At 42.7% G+C, this 12,116-nt stretch overlaps 1 protein-coding gene across 4 annotated transcripts in view; it reads left to right on the top strand.

Moving 5' to 3' along the window:
- The first annotated feature begins 337 nt into the window (after window positions 1-337).
- The window catches only part of LOC310859340 (myosin-11-like), a 114,557-nt gene continuing 102,778 nt past the window's right edge, over window positions 338-12,116 (top strand). For all 4 annotated transcript variants that reach the window (XM_083765814.1, XM_083765815.1, XM_083765817.1 and 1 more), the window contains exon 1: window positions 338-354. The gene's annotated coding sequence lies outside the window, so the exon portion shown is untranslated. The remainder of the gene's footprint in view (window positions 355-12,116) is intronic.

A 12,116-nucleotide genomic window follows, 5' to 3' on the forward strand; every position in this document is an offset into this window, starting at 1 on the left:
TACTTTTACTTTTAATTAAAGTAAAACATACAATTTAGTGAGTAGCCAGCTACTTTTCCCACCACAGCCGCAGTGAGCTGCGTGTGTGTGTGTGTGTGTGTGTGTGTGTGTGTGTGTGTGTGTGTGTGCGCATGGTGGATGCTGATGATGACAGACGCGTGCACGGCTCCTCTGTGGATGAGAGTTGAAAGGGGAGGAGGGGTCTAGTCTGACAGCTCCGCCCACACATGCACCCTCCTCTGGGTTTAAATGGTAAGAGCCCGTATTTGATCAGGGTCATTTGGTCTGTTCTGCGTGTTGTGGAGTACCTGCAGTCCCCCTTGACCAGATAGTAACACCACCACTGATTATTATGTAAGTATAATTCGCTCTTTACGCTACGGACGTTCGTTCGGTTCGCTTTGTGGTGATGTTGGAACGCATGCACTTTAAGTCTGGCTGCTCTCGACAGGCCACTTGTAGCCTGGGCTACAGAAAGACGGCAGGTCAGACTAGACGCGCATCCTGGACTGAGTTGAGCGCCTGTTGCGTTTGGTTTCTCTAATCACAGTCACGCACAAGATGGACAACCTTTTTTTTAAAGAATTGTGGCCTGTAGTGCAACATAATATTTTAGCTTTATAATTATAGCCTAATGGTCAAAATGTCCTTTTCCTAAACATTGCAAACATTCGTGTTTGGTAAACATGGTTTACAGCATGGATTGGATATGCCGGCTATACACTTGACTCCACATATTGTTTTTGCAACTTTTGGGGGATTTTGTCAGTGTAAATATGAAGTGACTGTTTGACAGTAAAATCACACAAAAAAACGTTTCCCTCTGTTGCATGTCTGATCAGAGAAGCAGGTCTTGTTTTTGGCTGTAGGCCTATATATATATATATATATATATATATATATATATATATATATATATTCTCCCCTTGGCTTCTTTCTGGCTATCTCACAGAGGGAAGTGGGTTATTATCTGAGAGAGAAGTGCATGTTGATAGTCTGACCATGGAGTTTCCTGTTCTCCAAATATGGACATGTGTTGCTGAACATCGTGTGGGTTTATTGGTTTAAGCTGAGGACAAGCCATGAGAATGTAATGCTTTTATAGTTTGCAGTGAAATGCCATCATCAGAAACTCTAAAAGTTATATTTTAATATGACATCACCCTTATTGCAGAGGACGGCTATAGCCTTGATTCATTTAATACTTTATTAACAGTTTGCAGGAAAAAAGCACAGTTCAATACAAGGTTATTTGATAAGAGGATTTTAAACCCAAGAAAGCCTATAATTGGCTTGTTTCCATTGGGGTCCTTAATATTCAATTCACCAGAGCCTACAGTAATAGAGCTTGTTGGATAGACTTATTGATCATTATCAATTTGTTTGTTGCGGTTTGTTTCCACTATATGTCTGTGCATCTATACGAACAGTTCAATAGGACAGAAATGAACTGTTGTTTCCACTATATGTCTGTGCATTTATACGAACAGTTCAATAGGACAGAAATGAACTGTTGTTTCCACTATATGTCTGTGCATTTATACGAACAGTTCAATAGGACAGAAATGAACTGTCGCTTCCACTATATGTCTGTGCATTTATACGAACAGTTCAATAGGACAGAAATGAACTGTTGTTTCCACTATATGTCTGTGCATTTATACGAACAGTTCAATAGGACAGAAATGAACTGTCGTTTCCACTATATGTCTGTGCATTTATACGAACAGTTCAATAGGACAGAAATGAACTGTTGTTTCCACTATATGTCTGTGCATCTATACGAACAGTTCAATAGGACAGAAATGAACTGTCGTTTCCAGAACTCGTCACATTTCAGATATCTGAAAGGTTGATCATGGTATATCACCTGATTCTGTCAGTATGATCGGGATGTCTTTAGAGGTTCAGGTCAGCGTTGAATGTCTCAAAAAGCTTTTTGACTCGTCCCCCTCTTTTTTTATACATTATTGTCTGTTGCTGCTCCTAGACAGTATTAAAGCACACTCACATATTCACCAAGACAATGTAGATACTTCAGAGTTTAATGACGTTTTTGCAGAAATATTGCAGTTCAATATAAGGTCTGCTGAGAGGATTCATAACCCAAGACAGCCTATATGACTTGTTTCCATTGGGGCACTTCATATTCAATTCAATAGGAGTATAGGAGATTCAACTCATGATGTTCTGGATAGCCTGTCCTTATGACTCACTTATTTCCACACAGCATTAACTCTATCTATATAAGGTATATAAATACTCTATCTATATAAGGTATAAATACTCTATCTATATAAGGTATAAATAATGACAGAGTTAATATAATAATTATTATATAATAATATAAATAATGACAGAGTTCATTGTTGAAAATGGGAATTCATACTTGGTACTTCGCCCGTTTGTCACACCCCAAGATCTACAAGCCTTCAACACATGTCAGATTAAGGCGAGCAAAGCAGGTATAGATCAGGCATTAGAAGGACCAGGGACGGGGCTGAAATCCCATATAGAGATTGCACTTTTGGACAAAAATAGCGAAAATGGCAGATCTACAAGCTCTCAACGCGTCGCAGCGCGACGCGTTGAGAGCTTGTAGATCTGCTATTTTCGAATACTGTGTTCACGTTCAGGAGACTTTGGGGAAAAAAGCAATTCTCCTGAATGTTCAATGACTTCATGTTCAATGCTGGCATGGAAAGGAAGGAGTGGCATTTGCATTTCTTTCACCGTGTAGTAAACGCTGCACTCGAGGTCTGGAAAAGGGCAGTTGTTTTACAGACGGGTAAAAGGGCAAGGGGCTGAAGCCCCCTTTGATGTCTATGTGTGCATGAAGGACTAAATCCGTAGACACAGAAAAAGCACACGGATCTTTCTTTCTTTTATAAATATTGAATCAGCAAACACGACTAACATTTTGCTGCAGCATGTAGCCTATACTAGTGTCGTCAAAAGAAAAGCAGCGACCCGTCAAAATATCATGGCTGGTGATTGTTTGGTTTGCTGATTAAATAGGATTTTCTAAAAGCAGATCCGTGTCCGTGTCGTACAGGCCTTACAGTAAACTGTATCTTTATAGAGCAGTGGATTTCAACACTTTTCAATATCAAGGCCAGATTATTTATTTATTGGGCATGTGAGTGAGCCACAGACCACCGTTTGATGACATTTAGCCTCTCAGACCAAAAACCAACGAATATTTTGTTGTCATTGAATAGGATTTTTGTCCACAATTCCATCCTGTATTGATGTGGTACAAATTTAGGAGGAAATCACAATTACTCTAATTGTGTAAGACTTCTTGTAAATGAAGAAATGCAGATGTTTAACAATACTTTAACTCTTGAGAGCGTTAACGCTCTCAAGACTCAATGGTCCATTTGATGCAAACTCTCCATCGTTTAGCTGGGGACCACCTGGAACCCCCTCAAGGACCACTGGTGGCCCCTAGACCACTGGTTGAAAACCACTGTTATAGCTAGTATTATGCATTGACATAGGATTGGCTTCCAGCTAGGCCTTGCTTATTGACTACCAAAGTCCTGACGTCACTCGCTCGTCCCCTGGGTCACACAGAGGTCATTTCTCTATGGGTAATTTCTCATTGGGTCATCTCAGAATCGTCTCATATAATAAGCATTGTGGTCCAAAAATAAACAAACTGTCTTTGCGATCGGGGAGGTGTCTCTGTATCGTTATATCGCCAGGGAGGTGTCTCTGTATCGTTATATTGTCAGGGAGGTGTCTCTGTGTCGTTATATTGTCAGGGAGGTGTCTCTGTGTCGTTATATTGTCAGGGAGGTGTCTCTGTGTCGTTATATTGTCAGGGAGGTGTCTCTGTATCGTTATATTGTCAGGGAGGTGTCTCTGTGTCGTTATATTGTCAGGGAGGTGTCTCTGTATCGTTATATTGTCAGGGAGGTGTCTCTGTATCGTTATATTGTCAGGGAGGTGTCTCTGTATCGTTATATTGTCAGGGAGGTGTCTCTGTGTCGTTATATTGTCAAGGAGGTGTCTGTATCGTTATATGGTCAGGGAGGTGTCTCTGTGTCGTTATATTGTCAGGGAGGTGTCTCTGTGTCGTTATATTGTCAGGGAGGTGTCTCTGTATCGTTATGTTGTCAGGGAGGTGTCTCTGTATCGTTATATTGTCAGGGAGGTGTCTCTGCATCGTTATATTGTCAGGGAGGTGTCTCTGTATCGTTATATTGTCAGGGAGGTGTCTCTGTATCGTTATATTGTCAGGGAGGTGTCTCTGTATCGTTATATTGTCAGGGAGGTGTCTCTGTATCGTTATATTGTCAGGGAGGTGTCTCTGTGTCGTTATATTGTCAGGGAGGTGTCTCTGTATCGTTATATTGTCAGGGAGGTGTCTCTGCATCGTTATATTGTCAGGGAGGTGTCTCTGTATCGTTATATTGTCAGGGAGGTGTCTCTGTATCGTTATATTGTCAGGGAGGTGTCTCTGTGTCGTTATATTGTCAGGGAGGTGTCTCTGTATCGTTATATGGTCAGGGAGGTGTCTCTGTGACGTTATATTGTCAGGGAGGTGTCTCTGTATCGTTATATTGTCAGGGAGGTGTCTCTGTGTCGTTATATTGTCAGGGAGGTGTCTCTGTATCGTTATATTGTCAGGGAGGTGTCTCTGCATCGTTATATTGTCAGGGAGGTGTCTCTGTATCGTTATATGGTCAGGGAGGTGTCTCTGCATCGTTATATTGTCAGGGAGGTGTCTCTGCATCGTTATATTGTCAGGGAGGTGTCTCTGTGTCGTTATATTGTCAGGGAGGTGTCTCTGCGTCGTTATATTGTCAGGGAGGTGTCTCTGTGTCGTTATATTGTCAGGGAGGTGTCTCTGTATCGTTATATTGTCAGGGAGGTGTCTCTGTATCGTTATATTGTCAGGGAGGTGTCTCTGTATCGTTATATGGTCAGGGAGGTGTCTCTGTATCGTTATATTGTCAGGGAGGTGTCTCTGCATCGTTATATTGTCAGGGAGGTGTCTCTGTGTCGTTATATTGTCAGGGAGGTGTCTCTGCGTCGTTATATTGTCAGGGAGGTGTCTCTGTGTTGTTATATTGTCAGGGAGGTGTCTCTGCGTCGTTATATTGTCAGGGATGTGTCTCTGTGTCGTTATATTGTCAGGGAGGTGTCTCTGTATCGTTATATTGTCAGGGAGGTGTCTCTGTATCGTTATATTGTCAGGGAGGTGTCTCTGTGTCGTTATATTGTCAGGGAGGTGTCTCTGTATCGTTATATGGTCAGGGAGGTGTCTCTGTGTCGTTATATTGTCAGGGAGGTGTCTCTGTATCGTTATATTGTCAGGGAGGTGTCTCTGTATCGTTATATTGTCAGGGAGGTGTCTCTGTATCGTTATATTGTCAGGGAGGTGTCTCTGTATCGTTATATTGTCAGGGAGGTGTCTCTGTATCGTTATATGGTCAGGGAGGTGTCTCTGTATCGTTATATTGTCAGGGAGGTGTCTCTGTATCGTTATATTGTCAGGGAGGTGTCTCTGTATCGTTATATTGTCAGGGAGGTGTCTCTGTATCGTTATATTGTCAGGGAGGTGTCTCTGTATCGTTATATTGTCAGGGAGGTGTCTCTGTATCGTTTACTACAGTCACTCTTATTTGATATACAGTCTGTTTCTAGTGAAAATGTTACTAATTTGGCGACGGTAACATTAGCGGCAATTTCTCGCAATGAAACCGTCGGGATCATTTGTTTATTTTTGGAACACATTTGACGCCATTTAAAAAAAAAGTCCATGGGGATTCAGAATGGGGAAAGAATAATGCAAAGCGGGTAGGATGTGAAATTAATATAAGTTAAGAATATTACCTAGTATAAAGTACTACTCTAGACTAGAAGAGGGTCTGTTTGCTTCTCCAGGCCTGCAGGGCTAATCTCGCAAACCACCACAAGCAACCAATCAGTGCCTCAAAATAATTTCTTGTTGTTGTGCATGCTGCCAATAGGCCATGGAAGTACCTTCATGCCTTTTTCACATGTTGAGGTTTAGATCTTTCTGAAATATATATATTTTTAAATAATTTCCATTCATTTGACCATCTTCTCACTGCAACAGTATACTCACTCATGGTGTTAAAAGGGGCACTTTCATCGACCCATAGCTCTTGTTCAGTCCTTAAAGGAGAATTCCATGCTAGAATGCTTTCTTATCTTTCTTACCTTTCTTTGTAGTTGTTACGTCCCCACCAAAGAGGTCCAGGTGTTTTTTTGTGCAAAAACTCTTTATTGGCTATTTTCCCTACCATAAGCCCTAAATGAATTGCATTGCATTGAATGGGAATTGAATGGGGCTATGGGGTGTTATGCTAGTTCACTTATTTCCATTGAAAGAAGTAGTAAAGTGTGCCGCTTGGGATATTATTTACATTATGAAGAGAGGATATATACAAAGAAATTATAATTTTGAGCGATGGAAATAAGCGAATTAGCACAACACCCCATAGCCCCATTCAATTCCCATTCAATTCAATGCAATTCATTTAGGGCTTATGGTAGGGGAAATAGCCAATAAGGAGCTTTTGCACAAAAAACACCTGGACCTCTTTGGTGGGGACGTAACAACTACAAAGAAAGGTAAGAAAGCCTTTTAGTATGGAATTCTCCTTTAAGGCTATGGACCAGAGCTAATGGGCCCATAGCTCTGGTCCTTAAGGCTATGGACCAGAGCTAATGGACCCATAGCTCTGGTCCTTAAGGCTATGGACCAGAGCTAATCGACACATACGGCATTTTGGAAAGAACTTTGGGCCCCTTCCCTCAAACAGAGTCAGTGTTAATGATGCTAATGAAGGCTCTGTTCCATTCTGGTCAAACAGAGTCAGTGTTAATGATGCTAATGAAGGCTCTGTTCTATTCTGGTCAAACAGAGTCAGTGTTAATGATGCTAATGAAGGCTCTGTTCCATTCTGGTCAAACAGAGTCAGTGTTAATGATGCTAATGGAGGCTCTGTTTGCTAATGAAGGCTCTGTTCCATTCTGGTCAAACAGAGTCAGTGTTAATGATGCTAATGGAGGCTCTGTTCCATTCTGGTCAAACAGAGTCAGTCTTAATGATGCTAATGGAGGCTCTGTTCTATTCTGGTCAAACAGAGTCAGTGTTAATGATGCTAATGGAGGCTCTGTTCCATTCTGGTCAAACAGAGTCAGTGTTAATGATGCTAATGGAGGCTCTGTTCCATTCTGGCCAAACAGAGTCAGCGTTAATGATGCTAATGAAGGCTCTGTTCCATTCTGGTCAAACAGAGTCAGCGTTAATGATGCTAATGAAGGCTCTGTTCCATTCTGGTCAAACAGAGTCAGTGTTAATGATGCTAATGAAGGCTCTGTTCCATTCTGGTCAAACAGAGTCAGTGTTAATGATGCTAATGAAGGCTCTGTTCCATTCTGGTCAAACAGAGTCAGTGTTAATGATGCTAATGGAGGCTCTGTTCCATTCTGGTCAAACAGAGTCCGTGTTAATGATGCTAATGAAGGCTCTGTTCCATTCTGGTCAAACAGAGTCAGTGTTAATGATGCTAATGAAGGCTCTGTTCCATTCTGGTCAAACAGAGTCAGTGTTAATGATGCCAATGAAGGCTCTGTTCCATTCTGGTCAAACAGAGTCAGTGTTAATGATGCTAATGAAGGCTCTGTTCCATTCTGGCCAAACAGAGTCAGTGTTAATGATGCTAATGAAGGCTCTGTTCCATTCTGGTCAAACAGAGTCAGGGTGCTGCTGCTGTTGTGCATGTAGGCTCACTGGAAACACTCTGCTACACCCAGTGGGTCTCAAAGTGTCCTTGAGTGGGTTACAAATGGCCTGAGAGTGTACTAATGGAACCAAATGGACCCGTAGGTAAGAGTTATGTGTGGGTCCTTGAAATGACAAAGTTTCAGAACCACTTAGTTCACACTACTAACGGAACAGAGCTCTCATTTGCATCATCGGTAACACCTGCGAAGGAAGGGAATAGGGAATAGGGCCCAGAAGTATCGGAAAAGTATATACTTTCCAAAAATGGTTGCTACAAATGTATATATACGCAACAACACGTCAACACATTTTCCAGCCGAAGATCTGTTACTTTTGTACCAAAAACTGTGACTCCATCAGTCTTCAGCATACCCAGGAAGAACGATGTGTTGACAGTGACATAACAGAGACGGTGGGGGGGGGGGGGAGGGGGGATCCTGAGCTCACTAGGGCTTTACATGGGGGAGTGTCACTGCAGGAAAAGTCCACTTATACTGTACTTTCCACATAACAGGAAATACAGTAGTTGATCATCAAATCATCAAAGGATCAGCTGTGCATGTGGATTTGACATGAGATTAACCTGAACGGGAACCCCTTTTGGTGTTTTAAAGCATTATGTTATACTTTAGCTATATGGAAAAATAGCAGATCTATACAAGCTCAGCTTGTAGGTCTGCTATTTTTGAAAAATCGTGAAAATGCAGCACACATCTTTGAATATATATTCTTTCAGAGCAGACGTTTTAAGTCAGATCTTTGCTTCTGGAGGGGTCCCTGCATGGAACTACATATTTTCAGATGGGGGTCGGCGGCCAAATACAGATATGTTTGGGGGTCCAAATACAGATATGTTTGGGGGTCCAAATACAGATATGTTTGGGGGTCCAAATACAGATATGTTTGGGGGTCCAAATACAGATATGTTTGGGGGTCCTTGACATGAAAACGTTTGAGAACGACGGCATTTTGTAGAATCGAGCTCAGGTCAGGTTCAAGTAAATAAATAATATCTGCTACTCCTCCTGTTTATTGTTATTGCCTGCTGATTGTGGTTTTCAGGTTTTTTACAAAATCTTTCTCTCTTTTTTGTGTTGTAGAATTGATTCTATTATTAATATGTATGCATTCTTGCTTGAGTCTAGGGGGGGGGGGCATTCTGCCAGACACGTCCCAGAGGGCGCATTCTACAATCTTTCCCAGGAGGACTGGTGGCTTTTTACATAGTTCTAGTTCCCACTAGCTTCCCACTCATAAAAACACTGTAACAGACTCACTGTAACAGACTCACTGTAACAGACTCACTGTAACAGACTCACTGTAACAGACTCACTGTAACAGACTGACTAACAGACTGACTAACAGACTGACTAACAGACTCACTGTAACAGACTCACTGTAACAGACTCACTGTAACAGACTCACTGTAACAGACTCACTGTAACAGACTGACTAACAGACTGACTAACAGACTGACTAACAGACTGACTAACAGACTCACTGTAACAGACTCACTGTAACAGACTCACTGTAACAGACTCACTGTAACAGACTGACTAACAGACTGACTAACAGACTCACTGTAACAGACTCACTAACAGACTCACTGTAACAGACTCACTGTAACAGACTGACTAACAGACTCACTGTAACAGACTCACTGTAACAGACTCACTGTAACAGACTCACTGTAACAGACTCACTGTAACAGACTCACTAACAGACTCACTAACAGACTCACTGTAACAGACTCACTGTAACAGACTCACTGTAACAGACAACAGACTCACTGTAACAGACTCACTGTAACAGACTCACTGTAACAGACTCACTGTAACAGACTTACAGACAGTAGAGGGAGGGATGGAGTGACAGACTTACAGACAGTAGCAGACAGTAGCACCTGTCCTCACTTCCATTTTCAACTGGTCACTTGAACTCTGCACTGTGCCTGCTTGCTTTAAATCTGCGGTTATCATTCCCGTCCCAAAGAAAAATAATATCACCTGTCTTAATGACTATAGGCCTGTTGCCCTAACATCTGTCATTATGAAAGTCTTTGAGCGACTGGTCTGTAAACGCCTGTCCAGCATAGCACTAGATCCCCACCAATTTGCCTACAGAGCAAATAGGAGTGTAGATGATGCAGTATCCCTCTGTCTGCACACTATTACCCAACACCTAGAATCCAGATCCACCTATGTATGCTCGTGTACTTTTTGTTGACTTCAGCTCCGCATTTAATACAATAGTGCCTGGGAAGCTGATCTCAACCCTACAGGAGCTAGGCGTCAGCACACATCTAAGTAAATGGATCTTTAATTTTCTATGTGACAGGAAACAGGTGGTCAAAATAGGTGATCTCGTCTCGCTGTCGAGGCTCCTAAACACTGGGGGCCCCCAGGGGTGCGTCCTTTCTCCACTTCTCTACTCATTATACACTCATTTCTGTCAATCTCACTTTAGTACAGTTATGATGTATAAGTTTGCTGATGACACATCTTTAGTAGGTCTTATTACCAACGAGGTTGAAACCGACTACCGCAGAGCAGTAGAGGAGCTGGTGAGATGGTGTGAGAGTTACAACTTGATTCTAAACATCTCTAAAACCAAAGAGATGTTTATAGATTTTAGGAAAAAGATATCGAGTCGACTCCCCCCCCCTCTTCATCAATGGGGAAGAGGTAGAAAGAGTTTCCTCCTTCCGGTTCCTCGGGACCACCATCCATGAATCCTTATCATGGGATCTTAACACCAGTCTCATAATAGGTAAATCACACCAGCGTCTCTATTTCCTGCGGCAGCTTAAGAAGTTTAAAGTCAGCCAAGCAGCCATGACTCACTTCTACAGGGCCACTATTGAAAGTGTTCTCACCTTCTCCATGCTTGTCTGGTTTGGTCACACAACCTCTCAAGACAAATCAAAGCTGGAAAGAGTAGTACGTCGCGCATCAAAAAACATAGGATGTAGCCTCCCTACACATTCCTCACTTTATTCCATCAGAATAATTAGGAAGGCAAATAAAATCATTGCAGACAACTCCCATCCTGCACATCACCTCTTCAATCTCCTCCCATCAGGCAGGAGATATGGAAGTATCCAGAGCTCAACATGTCGCTTCAGGGATAGCACTTACCCCGTAGCCATTAGACATCTGAACTCATAGATATATGCATATCTACTTTAAAAAAAACGGAATGTAATTTCCTATGCTGCTGGTTTTTGTATTGTATTGTCCTTCTTGTTTGTGTATCTATGGTTGTCTGTATATGTTGAGTATGAACCAAGACAAATTCCTATCAACTTGTTGACATGGCAAATAAATTATTGAATCTTGAATCTAGAGGGAGGGATGGAGTGACAGACTCACAGACAGTAGAGGGAGGGATGGAGTGACAGTAGACAGTAGACAGCAGACAGCAGACAGCAGACAGTAGACAGTAGACAGTAGACAGTAGACAGCAGACAGTAGACAGTAGACAGCAGACAGTAGAGGGAGGGATGGAGTGACATTAGACAGCAGACAGCAGACAGCAGACAGCAGACAGCAGACAGTAGACAGTAGAGGGAGGGATGGAGTGACAGCAGACAGTAGACAGTAGACAGTAGAGGGAGGGATGGATGGAGTGACAGCAGACAGTAGACAGCAGACAGTAGACAGTAGACAGCAGACAGCAGACAGCAGACAGTAGAGGGAGGGATGGAGTGACAGTAGACAGTAGACAGCAGACAGTAGACAGTAGACAGCAGACAGCAGACAGTAGACAGTAGACAGCAGACAGCAGACAGCAGACAGCAGACAGTAGCCAGCAGACAGTAGACAGACAGTAGACAGTAGACAGTAGAGGGAGGGATGGAGTGACAGTAGACAGCAGACAGCAGACAGCAGACAGTAGAGGGAGGGATGGAGTGACAGCAGACAGGCAGACAGTAGACAGCAGACAGACAGTAGACAGTAGACAGTAGACAGACAGCAGACAGTAGACAGCAGACAGTAGACAGACAGTAGACAGTGGACAGCAGACAGCAGACAGTAGACAGACAGTAGACAGTAGACAGTAGACAGCAGACAACAGACAGTAGAGGGAGGGATGGAGTGACAGCAGACAGCAGACAGTAGACAGCAGACAGACAGTAGACAGACAGCAGACAGTAGACAGCAGACAGTAGACAGACAGCAGACAGTGGACAGCAGACAGCAGACAGTAGACAGTAGACAGTAGACAGCAGACAGCAGACAGCAGACAGTAGACAGTAGAGGGAGGAATGGAGTGACAGCAGACAGTAGACAGTAGACAGTAGACAGCAGACAGCAGACAGTAGACAGTAGACAGTAGACAGCAG

The sequence above is a fragment of the Protomyctophum parallelum genome, assembly GCF_964188405.1.
Source record: "Protomyctophum parallelum genome assembly, chromosome: 5".
NCBI lineage: Eukaryota > Metazoa > Chordata > Actinopteri > Myctophiformes > Myctophidae > Protomyctophum > Protomyctophum parallelum.